Source organism: Macaca mulatta, chromosome 6, assembly GCF_049350105.2.
Source record: "Macaca mulatta isolate MMU2019108-1 chromosome 6, T2T-MMU8v2.0, whole genome shotgun sequence".
NCBI lineage: Eukaryota > Metazoa > Chordata > Mammalia > Primates > Cercopithecidae > Macaca > Macaca mulatta.
Window position 1 is genome coordinate 184,005,937 of NC_133411.1, and position 19,908 is coordinate 184,025,844.

Here is a 19,908-nt window from a genome sequence, read left to right on the forward strand (position 1 = left end):
TACCATAGAGCTCAGTCAGCTACTCACCAAATCTGTTTCATCTTTTTTTTTTGGACACACATCTAGGATACATTTTAAAAACCCTCATGTGGTTAGATGTGGCCATGTGACTGAATTCTAGCCAATGGGATGTGAACAGTCACAAAGTGCTCTACTCCCAGGCCTGGCCCATAATAGCCACCCATGTGCAGACCCTCATGGTCTTTACTTTAATCAGCTCAATGTAGACAGCCGTGGTAACCTTGGAAGCCGTGTGCTGAGGATGCAAGAAGCCTGGTCCCTAAACAAATGCTTGAAAGGAAAACTACCCACTGACCAGAAACCCTCATTTTGGACTTTACGTAAGAGAAAAATATGCTTCTCTTGCATTAAGCCATTGAGATACTTGGGAGTTTATATGTTACAGCAGCCAGCATGACCCTAATGGAAACTTAGAATTTCTAGAAGATTTGGTGAAGCATGTTTAGATACTATAGAGTCAGACACAAATGCAGCCAAAACCAGACCAGTCATACCATGGGATAATTCTAAAGGAAATCCCATTGCCCTATCTAGGGCTCTTGCGGTACAATGAGAGTTGACCAAGAAGCTCCACCATCCTTGCTCTGTAGGATCCAAACTCCCCTGCCAACAAGCTTGGCATGAGATCTACCCTGCCTGACTGCCGCCAGGTTGCTCACTTCCACCCACCAGCTCTTGCGTGAGTGGGTCTTCTTGGTGGACCCAGGTTACAGACAGAACTTTAGCTACAAGGAAGTCTGGGAAACATACTTTGTAGCTTCCCTGCCTTGGTGATACAGGAAGGCACGTTCAGAAACGATTGAATGAACAATTCTGCAGAATCTGCCCTAATGGTAAGGTTAGACCAGAAGAAGTGGAATTAATTGGGTGATTGAATAGTTTCCAGCTTCAAGTTGTGTATTCATCCTCACAACAACCTGACGGGGTTGGCTGCTTTGGGCTCACTACTCCTAACTGCTCAAGGCATCCTGATTTCTGTATTTTCCAGGATTGAAAGCTGATAAGCCTTCTTTTGAGTTTGTCAATATTTTTATTCCTCTTTCCTGGACTTTGAAACACGCTATTTTTTGTTGTTGTTGTTGTTGTTGTTGTTTGTTTGTTTTTTTGAGATGGAGTCTTGCTCTGTCACCCAGGCTGGAATGCAGTGGCACAATCTCAGCTCACTGCAAGCTCCACCTCCCAGATTCACGCCATTCTCCTGCTTCAGCCTCCCGAGTAGCTGGGACTACAGGCGCCCGCCACCTCACCCGGCTAGTTTTTGCATTTTTAGTAGAGACGGGGTTTCACCGTGTTAGCCAGGATGGTCTCGGTCTCCTGACCTCGTGATCCGCCCGCCTCGGCCTCCGAAAGTGCCGGGATTACAGGCTGAGCCACCGCGCCCGGCAACACTCTATTAAACCATGATACGTCCTGATGTTTATGTGATTTATATGGTTAAACTCTTAGGAAAGGAACAATTGTTTTCATTCGCCTTATTTCAGGATCTTACTAGACTTCTTGAATTTTTCTCATGACTCCCTCTAGAAAGAACATGCTTGGAGAAGTGGTGGCCCCACCTATTCGCACCTTCAAAGGAGCTTCAGAGCCAAAGCTTTCTCGGTAAGGGAATGCAGCAATCACTTTGCTTTACACTGAGGCAGCCTGATTGAGAGCCTGGGCTCTGATGCCAGATTGCTTGGGTTCAAAATCTGCCTCTGCTATTTTCCAGCTGCATGAAGTAGGGTAATTATTCAATCTTTATGGGTTTTGGTTTTCTCTGTAAAATGGGGTTGGTGGTAATGCCCCGTTATGGAGTCATGATGAAGAGCAAATGAGTTAATTCACACGGCGGTCTTAGAACAGAGCCTGGCACAAGGGAAGTGACCCGTAGATGCTGGCTGTCATGATGATGACTCCAGGGAGCAAACCTAGCTGCACTGTTACCCTATTTTCAAATGTATTTTTGCTAGTAATAATCTTGCTTTATTAAATCTTCCTTCCGTCTCCTGCCCAAGGTGATTTCACAAAGTTTTCTGCCTCCTGGAATAGGGCGCTCAGCTTCTGGTTTGTTTGTATCACCTCCCCAGAACACACCTCGGATTTGATGATGAGGGCTGGTGGCACACCTGAACTAGACATTCTGGCACTCAGATTGTAGGAGACTTTTGAGGAATAAATCTGTTTCCTAGAGTAGAGCTATAGAGAAGCAGATGCATTTGAGCCCACACTGTCAAGCTGTTGCAGTTCAGAGAGAACATAAGGAGGTCAAAGAAAGAAACTTAAAAAATGTGGGCAGGTGCTCAGAGCAGATGGATGGGAATGACATCAAAGGGCACGAGTGGAGGCTGGCGCGTGAGGTTAAGGCTCTGTTCTTGGTCTGTGCCACAGTCGTGCTGACCTCACATCACAGGTTCTTGCCCAGGTACTTCTTGTACTAAGAAAGTCAGCAAGCCAAGTGCATTATGCTTAGGTTTCCGAGCTCGGAAAGCCTGAGCTCAAGTTCTGGCTTGGTCAACCCATAGAAGAGGGTCTCTGGAAACTTCCTTCCCTCCGTGGATCGTCAGTTCCCTTCAGCTGTAAAATTGGAATCATCACATATATCTTTCAAGGCTATTTTGGGGTTAGCTGATATAATAGGAACGAAAGCACTAGAGTAGTATCTGGCATGAAATAGGTTCCCTAAAAATGTGATGCAAATTGGACTTTGTATTTTATATTCTAAAAGAAAAGGAATTCTATTGAAAAGAAAATTGCTCTTCATAAGTTTTGCCTGTATCAGTAATAGAGTGTGTGGTAGGAGGAAGCAAAAGACAAAAAACCTCAAAGAGTTTCATCTCCAGCTTTTGAATCCTCCAAGTGAACTCTGTAATTTGGCTTCTTTCAGCCCCTCTGAGGACTGAAAGCCTTCACGTATAGACAGAGCCAAGGATGCCAGCCTCTTCCATTATGGGCTCTGATTTACCATTCATTGCAGCAGGAGACATCTGTGTGGTGAGTTCTTTGAGGGCATGAGAGAAAGGCATCTCCTTGAATTCCGCAGATTTTGCAGCCACTCAGATCTCCAAGGGAAATGATTGAAGGTAGCCGAGTGTGACAGCAGGGTTGGCTGTCTGTCTACTGCTGGCCTGCTACCCTGGCAGAGGCAGTGGACTCAGGAGCTGCCCAAGAATCTTTTGCTCACCTTCCCCCAGCTCAGCTCCCTTACTCAGTTTCTGCTCTGAGGACTGGAACAATCCATACAGCCCCTTGCTAAGGAAGTTACTGTTATGCATTAAATTATGCCTTCCCACAAGTACACCTGCTGAGTCCTAACCCCCAATACCTCAGAATGTGACCGTAGTTGAAAACAGAATCTTTAAAGAGGTAATCAGCTTATAGTGGGGTCATTAGGGTGGGCCCTAATCCAAAACGTCTAGTATTCTTATAGATGAAAAGATTAAGACACAGACACATAAGTAGAGGAGACCATGTGAAGATAGAGAGAAAACAGCCATCTACAAGCCAAGGAGATAGCCCTCAGGAGAAATCAACAAATCTCAGACATCCTGCCCCCCCGACTGGTGAGAAAACAAATTTCTGTTGTACCGTTGTTTGTTTGTTTGTTTGTTTGTTTTTGAGATGGAGTCTCAATGTGTCTCCCAGGTTGGAGTGCAGTGGCATGATCTCGGCTCACTGCAACCTCTGCCTCCCGGGTTCAAGTGATTCTCTTGCCTCAGCCTCCAGAGCAAGTGGGATAAAAGGCGCCCGCCACCACGTCTGGTTAAGTTTTGTATTTTTAGTAGAGATGGGGTTTCACCATGTTGGCCAGGCTGGTCTCAAACTCCTGACCTCAAATGATCCGCCCACCTCAGCCTCCCAAAGTGCTGGGATGACAGGTGTGAGCCACCGTGCCTGGCCATAGACTCAACATCTTCTGTTCATTCCACTTTCTCCAGGGAGATGGGGCCATCCTTGAGGGGAAGGACTGTGGGTCTCCTACCTCTGCGGCTTCCACAACATCTAACACTGGGCAAGTGATCTACCTGATTTCTCAATGCATCCTCCCATTCGTTCCTTTGGATAAGAGGTGGTGGTAACATGAGAAGAGATTAATCAAGAAGCTGTTTGTGGAAGACAGCATCTGAAGACAGTGGGGGTATTCACTGCTCAGCAAACGTGTGCTAGTCTCCAGGGTTCTCCTGAGAAGCAGAACCAATAACATGTGTGTGTGTATACATGTGTACATGTATGTGTATATATGTGTACATATGTATGTGTACACATGTATACACACACACATTATAAGGTATTGACTGTCCTGACTATAGGAGCTACTCAGTTCCATGACTTGCTGTCTGTAAGCTGGAGACCCAGGAAAGCCAGTGGTATAATTCCAAGACCCGAGAGCCAATCCAGATCTGAGGGCCTGAGACAGAAGCACTGAGGGCAGAAGATCAATGTTCCAGCTCAGTCAGGCAGAGAGAAGATTCAGCCTTTCTTCACGGTTTTGTTCCATTCAGGCCCTCAACAGATGGCATGATGCCCACTCACACTGGGAAGGCCATCAGCTTGACTCCGTCCACCAATTCAAATTCTAGTCTCTTTCAACAACACTGTCACAGACACACCCAGAAATCATGTTTAACCAGATATCTGGGTATCTCTTGGCCCAGTCAAACTGACACATAAAACTCTCACAAGCTCTATAGATTGGAGGTGAGGAAGATCTGCCCCAGCCCTGCATGGGGGCAGGCCTACTAGAGAAAGACAAACTCATGACCTCACTCTGCTGCTCAAGCTGACTGATAGTGCTCCCTTATTCTTCCCTCCTGGCCCCCCCCTTGCCCCTGCTATTTGTCTGCTCCTGCCGGAGGCTACCTGGTCCTGGCAGCACCCACCTCCACAAACACATACATACATGAGGGATGAGGTTTCCTATAACCCATTTGCAGCCCCCGCAGCAAGGGCAATGGAACAATACAGAAGCCATCTGCTGAGGAAGGCACAAACTCCCAGAGTAATACAAAGTGAGGAGTGGTTTTACTCTACCTCCAAGAGTCTGTGAATGTTTTTCAGGGGAGAGCACTTCGTACTGGGTCTTGAGGGGTGAGTAGGAGTTCGCCAGGAGTCATGGTGGAGAAGGGTTTTGCCAGCTGAGGATGTGGTGAGTGACCTGGGGTGGGTGGCTGGGTACAAAGCAAGTGGGGCAACGGAGCTACAGACAGGCAGGGGGCTTTGTTAAGGTAATCGGATGCTTTCCTGAAGACAAAAACAAACAAACAAACAAACAAAAAACCCACAGAGACTACTGTGATTAAATGTGTGTTTTAGGAAGATATCTCCAGCTGCCGCAGAGCAGAGCAGGCAGACAGACCAGAAAGAGAGAGCACAGGAGAGAGATAGAGAGATAGAGAGACAGAGAGACAGAGAGAGAGAGAGAGCAAGGGAGAGAGAGAGAGAGGGAGAGAGAGGGAGGGAGGACGGAGAGAGAGGGGGAGACACAGAGAGAGAGAGAGAGAGAGGCAAGGAGATCATTTAAGCTGCAGTTGAACTTCATTATGAGTTCTCATTGCAGGTGTCTTTGTTTTGGCTCAGGCTGCTGTAATAAAAATATCAAGGACTGAGTGGTTCAAGTAACAGAAATTTATTTCTCACATTTTTGAAAGCTGAGAAGTCCAAGAACAAAGTGTTGACCAATTTAGACCTGGGAGATTCCTCTTCCTGGTTATGTTCACATGGTGGACAGTGAGAGAGAACAGACAAGCTCTCTACTGTCCTTTCCTATAAGGGCACTAATCCCATTCACCAGGGCTCCACTCTCATGACCTATCATGGCCCAAAGGCTCCAAATACAGTCACACTGGGGATTAGGCTTTCAACATATGAGTTTGGGGGTGACACAACCAATCAGTTCATATCAGTGGCTATGTGTCAAAACCAAGTGTGGAGCTTTAAATTTTTTCCTGTTTTGAAAGGGATAGAATTTTAGATTCCTGGGGGGCTGTCAGGGCACAGTAATCACACAAATCACCTCTAACATTCCAGTGCTGGGCACAACTGCAGTCAGTGGGAGACTCCCCACTCTACCCCATCCTGGCTGATGCAACATTGAGGTTGCATTCTCTAAGAATCTTTACGTTTTTCTTTGCCAACCTTCAACCCCCACCCTACCCCACCCCTCCATTTCCATTGTCCTACCTTGGACCACACTACATCTCACTTGGAATGTATGTGTTGGGGTAACACACTCTCAGCTTGCCTCCATGGGCCCTCTGCCCTTCCAGTCCATTTTCCCCCATGCTCTAGACAATGGTAACGGGTCGTGAGAATATCAGCTGTGGGACCCTGCCTGTTCTATTTACTGCTGTGTTCCCAGCGGTTACAACTGTGCTTTGCATATAGTAGATACTCAGTAAATATTCACTGTATGAATTAATAAATTGTCAAATTAAAACTTTTCCTCAACTAAGCCTCTTTCTATATTGTGCTTAATTACTTGGTTATTTAGGCTGCTGGCATCCATGCAGAGTGAATCATGAGACCAGTATAGACTTTTGAATGTAACTGAAAGATACAATCTTTCCAACAAAATGGGTAATTTTAACTGACCTTCCAGTCTCTAAATTGGAATTACTGCATTGCAATTTACTGTATCACTCTCAGGGGAAATGAAAACACTCCCACTGGCAAGAGATTTTTCCTCTCTTGAAGGAGGCACAAATTTGCAACAGTTCCTGGCAAAGACTAAAACCGTGTAAAAATGTCAAAGCCCTGACTTCACCACTATACAATATATCCATGTAACAAAGTTGCATTTGTGCCCCTAATTCTACAATTTAAAAAGAATAAAAATAGAAAAAGATTTCAACTGCTGGACAATGGACTGAGCTTCCATGCTAAGTGACCCCAAATGTTATCGGCAAGAAAGATAATGATTTTCTGTGTTTCAAAGTCACTAAATGCTTCAGGTGATAGATGAAAGTTTCATATGTTTGTTGGCCACGTAAATGTCTTCTTTTGAGAAGTATCTGTTCATATCTTTTGCCCACTTTTTGATGGTCTTGTAAATTTATTTAACTTCCTTGTAGATTCTGGATATTAGACCTTTGTCAAAAGGATAGATTGCAAAATTTTTCTCCCATTCTGTAGGTTACCTGTTCACTCCGACGATAGTTTCTTTTGCTGTTCAGAAGCTCTTCAGTTTAGTTAGAACCCATTTGTCAATTCTGGCTTTTGTTGCAATTGCTTTTGCCATTTTCGTCATGAAGTCTTTGCCCATGCCTATGTCCTGAATGGTATTGCCTAGGTTTTCTTCTAGGGTTTTTATGGCTTTGGGTTTTACATTTAAATATAAAACCTTTAATGTCTTGAGTTAATTTTTTTTTTTGTATAAGGTGTAAGGAATGGGGTCCAGTTTCAGTTTTCTGCATATGGCTAGCCAGTTTTACCAGCACCACTTATTGAATGGGAGATCCTTTCACCATTGCTTGTTTTTGTCAGGTTTGTCAAAGATCAGATGATTGTATATGTGTCGTGTTATTTCTGAGGTCTCTGTTCTGTTCCATTGGTCTGTAATTCTGTTTCGGTACCAGTCTCATGCTGTTTTGATTACTGTAGGCTTGTAGCCTTGTAATATAGTCTGAAGTCAGGCAGTGTGATGCTCCAGCTTTGTTCTTTTTGCTTAGGATTGTCTTGGCTGTACGAGGTCTTCTTTGATTCCACATGAGATGTAAAGTAGTTTTTTCTAATTCTGAGAATGTCAATGGTAGTTTGATGGGAATAGCATCGAATCTATAAATTACTTTGGTCTTTATGGCCATTTTCATGATATTGATTCTTCCTATCCATGAGAATGAAATGTTTTTCCATTTGCTTGTGTCTTCTCTTATTTCCTTGAGCAGTGGTTTGTAGTTCTCCTTGAAGAGGTCCTTCATATCCCTTGTTAACTGTGTTCCTAGGTATTTTATTCTCTTTGTAGCTATTGTGAATGGGAGTTCATTCATGATTTGGCTTTCTGCTTGTCTGTTGTTGGTATAAAGGAATGCTTAGGGACAAGGATGGAGCTGGAAGCCATCATCCTCAGCAAACTAACACAGGAACAGAAAACCAAACACTGCATGTTCTCACTCATGTAAGTGGGAGTTGAACAATGAGAATGCATGGGCACAGGGAGGGGAACAACACACACCAGGCCTGTTGCAGGGGTGGCAGGAAAGGGGAGGGAACTTAGAGGACAGGTCAATAGGTGCACCAAACCACATGGCACACAAATACCTGTGTAACAAACCTGCACGTTCTGTGCATGTATCCCGGAACTTAAAGTAAAATTAAAAAAAAAAAAAAGAAAATTTCAGTAATAACAAGCATTTATTGAATTGTTAACATGTACTCCATAGTACCCTAAAGGAGTCTGGATATATTGTATTACCACACTTAATCCTGAGATGTTAAACGTGGGTATTATTATCTCCATTTTACAGGTGAGAGTGGAGGCTTAGAGAGAAGGCATGACTTGCTCAAGGTCACAGAGCTCACGAGTGGCCAGCTGGGATTCCACCCCATGTTGGGCTGACTCTGGGCTCTGCCCTTGCTGCTGTCACTTGCACATCGTGGGATGTTCCTCTTGCATTTGTCCTGATGCCTTTGGCATCCCAGGGCCTCGACTAACACCCTGGTTTCCTAACATGTCAAGAGGAGGCTGCTGAAATCAATCTGAGAGTTAATGCAGAAACTCCCAGTGGCAAGGGATTTTTGCTCTCTTGAAGGAGACACAAGCAATTATGAGCAACGTAGCCTGTTAAAAAATAGCCTAAATAGAGAACTGGGGACGGCACTTCTGAAGCCATGACCACCAGGGTTTCTCCAGACGGGTTGAAAGGCTGCTTGTCGTAGGCAATTTGGATTTGGTTTGCTGTGTGCATGGAACTGTCAGATAGATTTGCAGGGCTGTGTGCATCCCAGTATTACTTCACATGGCTTCACATGCCTCACATCGCTTTGTTATTTTCTCCTCTCTCTGCCTTTCCTGCTAAAACATGGCTTCTTCAAGGGTAACAAACAATTCCAATTCAGCCCAACGCAGAGGTGATGCAGTACCGTAGCTAAGAGTCAGCATTCTGGTGCCTGACACCAAGCATTGGAACTCAGTTCCTCTGCTCTACAAGCTACAAGATCTTGGGCATATTCCTTAATCTCTCTGTTCCTCTATTCTTTAATCTGTAAAGAAAGGATGTGATAATGCCTATGTCATTGTGTTTTTATGATAATTCAATGAGTTAAATATAAACAGTTTTAGAAAAACATTGGGCAGAGAGGAAAACATTTGGTGAACATTTTTATGTCACATCATCATGCCTGTTGCTGTTGGCTCCTAGGGGCAAACCTTGAGTTAAGCCCCACTGGATGCTATCCCTATTTCTGAACATTTTAAATCATGTAAGTCAACACATCACCTTTGTTATTTAAGTCAGATTGAGTTTTTAATTGCTATTTACTTAGCCAAAAGCATCTGAAGCAGATGCTGGATGAAGATGGACAGCAATAGATACAGCATTCTGGGTTCTTCTTGGACTAGAACTGGAGAACTGAGCCCCGTCCCTGGCTTCTGTTTGTGGGAGCCAGAGGAGGAGGGTTGTCCCTTGGGTGGGCAGCAGGGAGGTGGCCTTCCACTGTGACTGGGTGGGTCTTTGCCAGACACTGGCTTTTCATGTCACTTCCCGACCATCAGGTACACTGGAAGTTCATCTCATTTCCACAACCTGCACGAGGAAAGAGGCCAGTGCACATCCCAGCAATCTTCAATGCCCGATCTCCCGCTCTTTGTTCCTCAGAGTATTGGCCAACAGACAGACCCTTAACAAAGTTCGCTATGCTCCTTAGGTCTGTGTCTGTCAAATATGTGCGGTGATCTTATCTCAGACGATTTCTCCAATTTAGAAATCACCTTCGGGTCTTACCAACATTTTTGACTCTGCTGAATCCATACATGGTCCTCAATGTTTTGGAATCTGGGTGACCACCAGATAGCAAGGTGGATGGCTCGTGGAGTTGTCTGAGATGTTTGGACTTGTTAGAGCCTCAAGCTCATTACTTACAAGTCCTGGAGAGAATTCTCCGAAGGAACCAGTGGTAAAACATTGATCAGAAAAAAAAAAAGCTTAAAAGCTTGTTTTTAAAGCGCCAGAAGATCTAGGTTCCAGGCTGCAACTGCTGCACTAGGAGATAAACTACTAAAAACAACACGGACATTTTTAGGGAAGACACCACAGGGAGGTAGCCTCACAATAATTGCCCAAATCTTTCTGACCATACCTGACTGTAAAAGTGGACACCGGCTGACCTGACTTCAGCTCCACGAACAGCAGTTGTTGGCAAGTCTCCCAGAAGAGGCCCACCAGCCCCCAGCTATATTCAAAGTAACTGGGAAGATTTGAGTTCTTGACAGCTTTCCCCCCCTCACAAGATAATAAGATAGGTCGCATTTCAGATTTAACCCACTTGACATTTTAATTCTTCTAATGTGTTCTTTGATGTGTGCAGATGAGGTGCCGTGTAGGTACAAGTTGCTATTTATATAGTCCTGGCAAGTGGATTCCATCAGTATCAGCTCCTTCGTTCACTCGGATGCCTTTAAGATCATCAGAAATTCAAGTTTTCAACTCCCCAATAGTTTCTTCTTCCCAAAGTTTGAACAAAGAACAAGAGAATAATGACCCTCTGATTTCTTACCTTGTGGCAAGAGCATAGTGTCATATGTTATTAAAAATATTGAAATAATAGTAATATTAAAATATCAGTGTTAATATTTTATTAATAGTAAAATAATAAAATAATATTAAAATCTTCAATTTGGAGAGGATAGGCCTGGTGCTTAACACGTTAGAGCTGGATGTGGAGTCAGTGAGGTAATGTATGCAATGTTCTTAACATAAAGGCTGACCCAGGGCCAAGCTCCAGAAATGACAATTATTACCTGTACTTGCTAATATTGTTGTCACTGTCACATCATCATCATCACTACCATGACATCATGCGTGTTATCTCCATCATCATTATCATTGTTGTCATATCATCATCATCTCCATTACCATCATCATCCTCATAACTTTCTTGGCTCTTCCACTAACTACCCAGCGTCCTTGGTCACTTTCTCTCTATGGATATCCCATTTTCCTTTTCATAAAACTGGATAATAACTGCTATATCTCAAGACCACCAAGAAGAATGAATGAGGCAGAGCGAGTCCTCAGTAAGATTTGGGCCTCATCGGGTCCCTCTTATATCTCAGCTGACATTTCTTATGCGTGATTTGTTTGCTTCTTTACCTGTTTTGTTTGTTTGTATGTTTTTGTTTTTGTTTTTTTGAGACAGAGTCTCACTCTGTTGCCAGGCTGGAGTGCAGCAGTGCAATCTCAGCTCACTGCAACCTCCGCCTCCCAGGTTCGAACGATTCTCCTGCCTCATCGAACGATTCTCCTGCCTCAGCCTCCTGAGTAGCTAAGACTACAAATGCATGCCACCACGCCCAGCTAATTGTTGTGTTTTTAGTAGAGACGGGGTTTCACCATGTTGACCAGGATGGTCTCCATCTCTTGACCTCGTGGTCCACCCGCCTTGGCCTCCCAAAGTGCTGGGATTACAGGCGTGAGTCATCGCCCCTGGCCACTTCTTTGCCTGTTTTTATATTTTAGTCTTTGCACTTATCAATTCCCCCAAGCCATAAAACCCAGGATTTTCTGTCCTTCAGAGCCCTGTGCTACCCTGTTGAGAACCCTGGTTGAGATTCAAGAAACCTGCCAGCTCCATTCGGGAATCCAACTCTCATCCAAGCTCACTATGTGGTCTTAAGCAATTTTCTTTATCTACGAAATAAGACAATTGCACCACACGGGTAGTTCTCAAAGTGGTCCACAGACCATGAGTAGCAGACGTTAAGAATTCACATTTCTGAGGCCCCGCCTCATACTCACTACATCAGACTCTAGGAGTGAGGCTCTGGGACCTGCATTTTACATGCTTTTTAGGGCTCCTTATGTGCACTAGGGCCTGAGGAGATAGCCTCTTGGGATCCCCTTTCAGCTCTGCTAGTCACCGGTGGGAGGACCACTGGCTGAACAGGAAGTCCATTTCCCACTGTCATCGCCCTACCTAGCGGCTAGGCAAGCTGAAAAAGAAGAGTTCATGGAGCAATAGGAGAAAACAATAAACCAAATATTTGTTAGACTTTCTGAAGTATTGCTTTATTCCAGAAGTTCAAAATTAACGTATTAAAGATACTCAAGACAAAAGAAAAGTAACCAGGAGCTTCATACGCAGCCACGTTAACCTTCCCACATGAAGGCTGCAGACAAACTGTCCCAAGCACTCAAGAACTCGGGGAACACTGTTCCCAAGAACTCTTACTGAGAAATGAGCTTCAGACAACTGAAAGAACTAGAGAATCATAGCCCTGGGGCTGGTGATGACCATTAAATAGGTGTCTACTAGTCAAAAAAAAAAAAAAAAATACAATTGGCTCTTTGTATCCATGGGTTCTACATATGTGGATTCAGCCAACTATGGGTCAAAAATAGTCAGAAAAAATATTTTTGTCTGTACTGAATAAGTACAGACTTTTTTCTTGTCATTATTCCCTAAACAATCAGCATAACAACTATTTATGTCACATTTATATTGTATTAGGTATTATAAGTAACTTAATGATGATTTAGAGTATATGGGAGGATGTGTGTATGGTATATGCAAATACTATGCCATTTTATATCAGGAAATGGAGCATCACAGATTCTGGTATCTGCAGGAGGTCCTGGAACAAATACCCCATGGACACCAAGGGATGACTGTATGTACTTACCACTCACTACCCGCCCTCCACCACACACACATACACACATACTTCTTTGCTTTTTTAACTCTTGGTGAAACTTGCCCATTTCCCGTAAGCTAATAATAAATTAAGGTTGAAAGACAGAAAACTACAAAGAAATGGAGAAACAATAGAGAATATATAGGAAAAGTAGAGTAAGCTCATTTATTACCTTACAGGCATGGAGCTGACCCTTGAATAACATAAGGATTAGGGGTGCCAACCCTCCGTGCAGTTGAAAATCCACATATAACTTTGACTACCTACAAACTTAACTACTAACAGCCTACTGTTGCCCAGAGGGCTTATCAATAACATAAATGGCCAATTCATACATATTTTGTACATTATAGATATTATACACTGTATTCTTTCAATCAAGTAAGCTAGAGAAAACAAAGTATTATTAAGAAAATCATAAAAAGAGAAAATACGTTTACAGTTCAGTACTGTGTCTCTCGATAACATAAGTTTACATCACCTGTTTATGTCACAGATCATCTGTCTGAAATATTGGCACCTGCAACTGCGGACCTCAACCTTTGGTATATATCAAGCAATTCAACTTTTTCTTGTAATGCCATGACGTTTCTCTGCTTCTTGGGAGCACTTCCAGCTTCACTAGTGGCATTTTGTATGAGTCTCATGGTGTTATTTAAGGTTTATGGTATTGTACTAAACACAGTGAAAACTATGTGAGAACCTTGAGATTAGTTATTACTGTGATATGCAGTTTACTGGAGAGATGAACTTGTTACTTGGAGATGGTTAGTATCACATGGAATCTTAAGCAGACACTGGAACACTTCAGTTCAAGGCAATAGCAATAAGAGGTGACTATGATATTACAGTAGTGCCATAGGTACTACAGTTAAATTTATGCAATTATGATTTAATACTGCATCTTTACCTTTGTTTACATTTGACTGAGAATAGTGCCACATATGGTCTGTGCTTGTGCACATATGTTTTAATAAATTCTACCTTTTTATAATAGATTTGTGTATATTTTATGATAGTAAATAATAGAATAGTATCTACATAAAGTTTATGCTTTCACAGCCTAACTTTTTCTTATTCTTTTTGATATTTCTAGGCTATGTGGCTCATCTGCAAGTTTTTTCAAATTCTTTCAAATCTCCAAAAAGTTTCCAGTATGTTTATTGAAAAAAATCCTTATGTAAGTGGACTCACACAGCAACAACCCATGTTGTGCAAGTCAACTATATTAATTGGGAATAAAAAGGTATGTTGGGGAGAGGGAGTAGAGGGAGAGGAGAAGTCACTAGTAAATTTTGAGATTATTCATGGTAAGGAGCCAAAATAGGTAGCAGAAAACAAAGAAAAATGGAAAGAAGGAAGAAAGGAACTAACAAGATCATGTACACTTATAAAGATAATTTTTGTTATAATAATAATAAATCAAAAACAATGTTGCCTAAATATCAGAATGTATACCAGAAGATAGAAAGACTAAAAGGAAATATATATATAAAAACACACACACATATATGTGTATGATTTTACATAAATATAAAATATGACAAAACTGAAACTAAATCGATTAATCCCATCAATAAATACAGATGGACTTAGTTCATCTACTAAAATAAAACTATTTTCCATATTGATTAATAAAGTCAAATATGATACTATCTATGAGAGATGCATCTAAACAAAATAAATAATAAATAATGTATTATATAATAGCAAAGGACTGGAGACACTGCAATTGCTCATCAGCTGAGGACTGGCTGAAAAACTGGGGCACAACCATCAATGAAGCCCGATGCATCTGTAAAAAGGAGTAAGAGAGATCTCTATGTGTGCTCTATGTGTGCTCATGGACTGGCTGAAAAACTGGGGCACAATCATCAATGATGCCCAGTGCATCTGTGAAAAGGAGTAAAAGAAATCTCTATGTGTGCTCATGGAGGGCTCTGCAGGATGCACTGCTGAAGAGAGAGTGCAAGGTAGACAGAGTGTGATATGCTATCAGTCATCTCAGGAAGGAAGCATGTGAACATGTGGATGGATGGATGGATGGATGGATGGATGGATGGATGGAGGGGTGGATGGGTGGATGGATGAATGATGGATGATGAATGGATGGATGAGTGGATGAGTGAGTGGATAGATGGATGGATGATGGATGAATAGATGGATGGATGCATGAGTGGATGAATGGCTGGCTGAATGGATGAATGATGGATGAATAGATTGAATGGATGGATGATGAATGGATGGATGGATGAATGGATAGATGGATGATGGATGGATGGATGGATGGATGGATGGATGGATGGATAGATAAAATAAAGATCATCTATATTACATATTATATCTATACATATGTATATCTATCTATCTTTCCAGCTTTCTACCTTTTTTTTATATTTAGGACAGCAGAAAGTTAAGCCATGATTTTAAAATGCTTTCTTCTAGGAAGAAAGTGAATCAGGTGGAGGGACAGGGATACAAACTCAATTTCTTTGACTACATATTTTTTTAGGTGTGACTTAGGAAACACATACATATATCACATAATGATATGACAAAATTAAATTTAAAATAAATTTCTAAAACCCGAAGTTAAATGAAATGCTGAACCTAAAATGTGTGTCCAGTTGGTGGCATAACCACCCAGAGAGAAGCCATTTCAGCTGACTTAAAAAGAAAATGATGTATTCCTTCCCACTGGCTATCATGTCATGAATCATGAATCTCATCATGAGGATACATTGGACAAATGAAGCAGTAGGCACTTGTGAAGCGTGCGTGGTATCAGTTATCGGGTAATTGGGTTGTGTACACTCACTGGCCCAACTCTGAGGACAGGACCTACATGCACATACTCTGGCTTTACAAGGTCAGCATGAACAGGGTGAATATTACTTATCCATCAAATATACAAATGGATCAGTAAAGTACGTTGATTAACAAATAGAAGTTTTGAATCTTTTGAAATCTGGTTATTTGCAAGTTCAAATCTCAGAGCCGATTTATGTTTAAAAGTCCATGAATCTTAGTAAATGATTAAAACAAAATAGTGGAGTGTTTTCAAAGTCTGGGGAAAGTTTGATCTTAGGGGAAAAAAAGGAACAAACTTTCAAGAAAGTCCTTTGTGTAGACTCGTTCCCTGACATCTCATTAACTCCCATCGATCCAGGATAATGCAGAAACATTCCTGAAGGGCAGTTAATTAAAGAAGCCACTGAGGGAGAGAGAAAGAGATGGGCTAGCCCCGTTGTTGGTGTTAGCAGGCTTTGTATTGGTCAGCTTCCTTTTTTCCATAGTCTAAGAAGAATATTAATTTCATTTAGTGGGATCCAAAAGGAATTTCCAGGGGTGTGGAGTTGAAATGGGTCTGGAGGATGAGTAGGAGCAGGTGAACATGAGGTCAGTGTTGAGTGTTCAGGCAGAAGCATGGTTGTTCCACCGTAGAAGGAGGAGGTTTCTGAAGAAAATTGCCGTTTGTGGAACATCTACTACTTGCCAGGCACTATGCAAGGCGTTTCCTATGGCATTCATTCAACCTTCATAACGTCATCTTTCTATAAATGATCATCATCATTCTATAAAGGCTTGAAGCCTTTATAGAACTCACCTAGAAAGTGGCACCTAGCAAGTGGCACTCACCTAGAAAGTGGCAGACCTGGAATTTTAATTCAGGTCTGTCTGACATGAAAGCCCACGCTCATCCCAGTCTACACAGTAGCATGCTGCAGACAGCCTGAGAGGAGGCAGAGGGCCAGTGGCTTCCTTGGCTGTTCAATTGTTAGGTTACATCACACGTGGCCTCCAATTCTAGCCCAGCACCTGTCAGTGATGTGACTTTGGAGCCTCCGTTTCCTCATCTGCAAAATGGGGAGCACTGTACTTATCAGGAAATTAGTGTCATGCTTGTCAAACTAGAGAGGGTACCTGACTTCAGGCACGTACCCAGCCCTGGGGCACCGTCACATTGTTTCATTGGTGAGAAGCCTTCACAGGACAGAACTTCTCATCACCCAAGGCTCACAGGACAAACCACCCACCCTCTCTTGCAAACCTTCACTCTCATAGCCCATGTTCTATTACAGGACCTGGGTGTGGGCAGAAAAGGGGTTAAGAGGAAAGTTGCGACAGCTGGCAGTTTCCTCCCACGAGCCTGGTGATGAATAGCCATGAACAGACTTATTAGGGAGCATTAGGGCAAGATGATTAATGAATCAAACAGGCACCCAAGTTTTAATGAGGCAGTGTTTGCTTTCCTACGTTTAAATTGTGAAATACAACTCCAAGGAATCTGGCCAAACTGGGAAAGGATCGCCCAGCAAAACAGCCCCTTATTGCCTCCAGGGGAACTGTGCCAAATTAGAAAGGCTTTATTTAAAAAAATGTTTAGAGCAAATTAAAAAATGTAAAAACCTCCTGCCATAAGAGAGCAATACGTTGTCATTTCTTTAAAGGACACATGTGAAACAGACAGGTATCCAGGATTCCTCACAGATCTGTTGTGGTGTCTCACGGACTCACAGACGGGTTGAGTGGGAAGTCTGCAGGGACCTGGGATCTGGGGGGTTTGCTTTCCTGAAGGAGATGCAGGCTTGGGAGGAGGCTGGGAGCAGCACGGCATTAGCAGAAGGTGAGAAAGAGAGTCTGGACGCAAGATGACACCTGGAAGCAACAGGACCCTGCTGCAGAAAGGGACCCTACCTAGAGCGAGCACAGCGCCTGAATGCTGGTTCCCCTCCTGCGCTGTCAGCCCGGGCCAGGCCACTTCCCCTCTCTGGGCCTCCTTTGTGAAAAGGAGACATAAACACCTGCCAGGAGGGCGAGGATGAAATGAGATAATGCCACGTATGTTGCAGGTGCTCCATATGTCTGCCCTTCCCTTGGGCAGGAGAATGCAGTTAAGAAGCAGGAACTCTAGAGCTAGACTATCTGCATTCATGTGGACCACCACTTATCAGGGTGACCATAAGCTATTTATTTATTTGCTCAAAGCCTCAGTCTTCTTGGCTGTAAAATGAGACTGACAACACTTCCTTCCTCTTGGAGCTGCTGTTAGGGTTACATGATACAATGCAGGCATTTCATGCACCAGACACATTTTCACTGTTTCATAAATGTCAATTATTATGAGATTAGTTTAATAATGCACAGGCTGGGCACAGTGGCTCACTCCTATAATCCCAGCAACTCAGGAGGCTGAAGTGGGTGGATCACTTGAGGCCAGGAGTTTGAAACTAGCCTGGGCAAAATAGAAAGACCCTGTGTCTAAAATAAATTAAAAAAAAATTAACCAGGCATAGTGATGCATACCTGTAGTCCTAGCTACTTAGGAGGCTGAAGTGGGAGGATTGCTTGAGCCCAGGAGTTCAAGGCTGCAGTGAGCTAAAACTGCACCACTGTACTGCAGCCTGGGCAACAGAGTGAGGCCTTATCTTTAAAATCATAATAAAATAATTAATAATAATAATAACGCAGAGATGTTTTTGTATAAAGAAAGTGACTGACAATGCCCCCTAAGATCACTAGCAAAAACTGAAAAAAAAAAATACAAAGTAAACCTACCCAGTGGGGTGGATCCTGGTTTGCAGGGTCTTCTTCCAAATTAGGGGGAGGGTTTCTGTAAAATATAAATACAACATTAGGTGTGAAAGTAAATATTTACTTCGATTTAAAATAACTCACTACAAAGTACATCTCCTTGGCCCCCTGACATTGATTGTGAGCTTACACTTGTAGAGGTCTGTAGCCAGCCCTTCATGCCTACATCTCCCCACCAGCCAATCCTGTTTTAGACATTCAATATTTAAATTGCCTATTCCAATTCTCTATCAAACCATTACTCTGAGGATGAAAGTCCCTTATTTTGAAAAAAAATTGTAACTTGGGGTTCTAAATTGGTGCAATGTCTTCTGTGGCAGTGCTTTTTTAGTGCTCTGAGCATTTGGATCTCCCACTGGGTAGACAAAACCCAGTCCAGAGTAAGTGTCTATTCCTGTCCAGACCCATTGGTTCCTCCTCCCACCCACTGAGGCTACTGGCATTGGTCAATGTAATCCACCTACCAAGTATGTGCAGCATTTCCCCGGGAATCTGTCCCATAGCCATCTGCAGTCTCTGTCTCTCTTGTTGGCAGACAGAACAGTTCTCATTCATGTTTTGTGCCTCAGAGGGTGCAAGAGGAATTTGTCTACACTCAGCCCATCTCTGCACTGCTGCCCTCTACCCACCATGTCCACTCACTTTATGGACGCTGGTGGCCTCCTCAAATGAGCACACGGGGAATCTACTTGTCAATTTGAATTACCTTCCAAATCCGAAATGGGGTTCTTCTGACAGGCATCAACGTGTCCTACTTTAATATATCCCCGAAATTCCCATAGTGATGTCCACAGGGCCATGCCCCATAGAGACGTGTGTTAATAGGTCAGCTTTCCATTACCATTCTGCTGACCATGTCGGCAGGCCTTTGGCCACTGCCCATGAGTTGGTAGAAATCCAAACAATGGGGCACACAGAATGCAATTCAGCTGATTAAGCTGATTTTGTGTTACCTTCTTCAATCAGAGTGGTGGGCTTCCAGACAGGATATTGTCTATTCAACTTGGAACTGTCATTCATAAATCAAACAGTTCTTTGTTGGATAATTGAGAACTGTGTATAGAGCTCTGTCTGAGTGACAATAGAATGCAGCAGCTCTTCAGGTGGTTCCAAAGTTGGTCCCTGAGGGAAAAGAGTCTACTTGTTTGTGAATATACTGAGTATCTGCATTTTCCCAGTAGCGTGTTCAGGTTTCAAGATATTTATGTTGTTCAATCTTAGGAAAAGTTTCAATCCATGTCAGACAGCAAGCTAGCAACTGCCTCTCAAATGGTCCAGATCTCCAGTATGTATCCCTGGGAGATGCTGGCAGGCTTTTGACATAAACCTCAGTCTACACTCCACACAGGGTATTGAACAGGGTATTTATCCATACCAGCACCCCAGCCTCTATTCTACACTGCTTGCTAGCAACAGCCTGTATGTGCTCATTCTTGTTGGTTTTCATTTAGCATATCCAATTCATATTG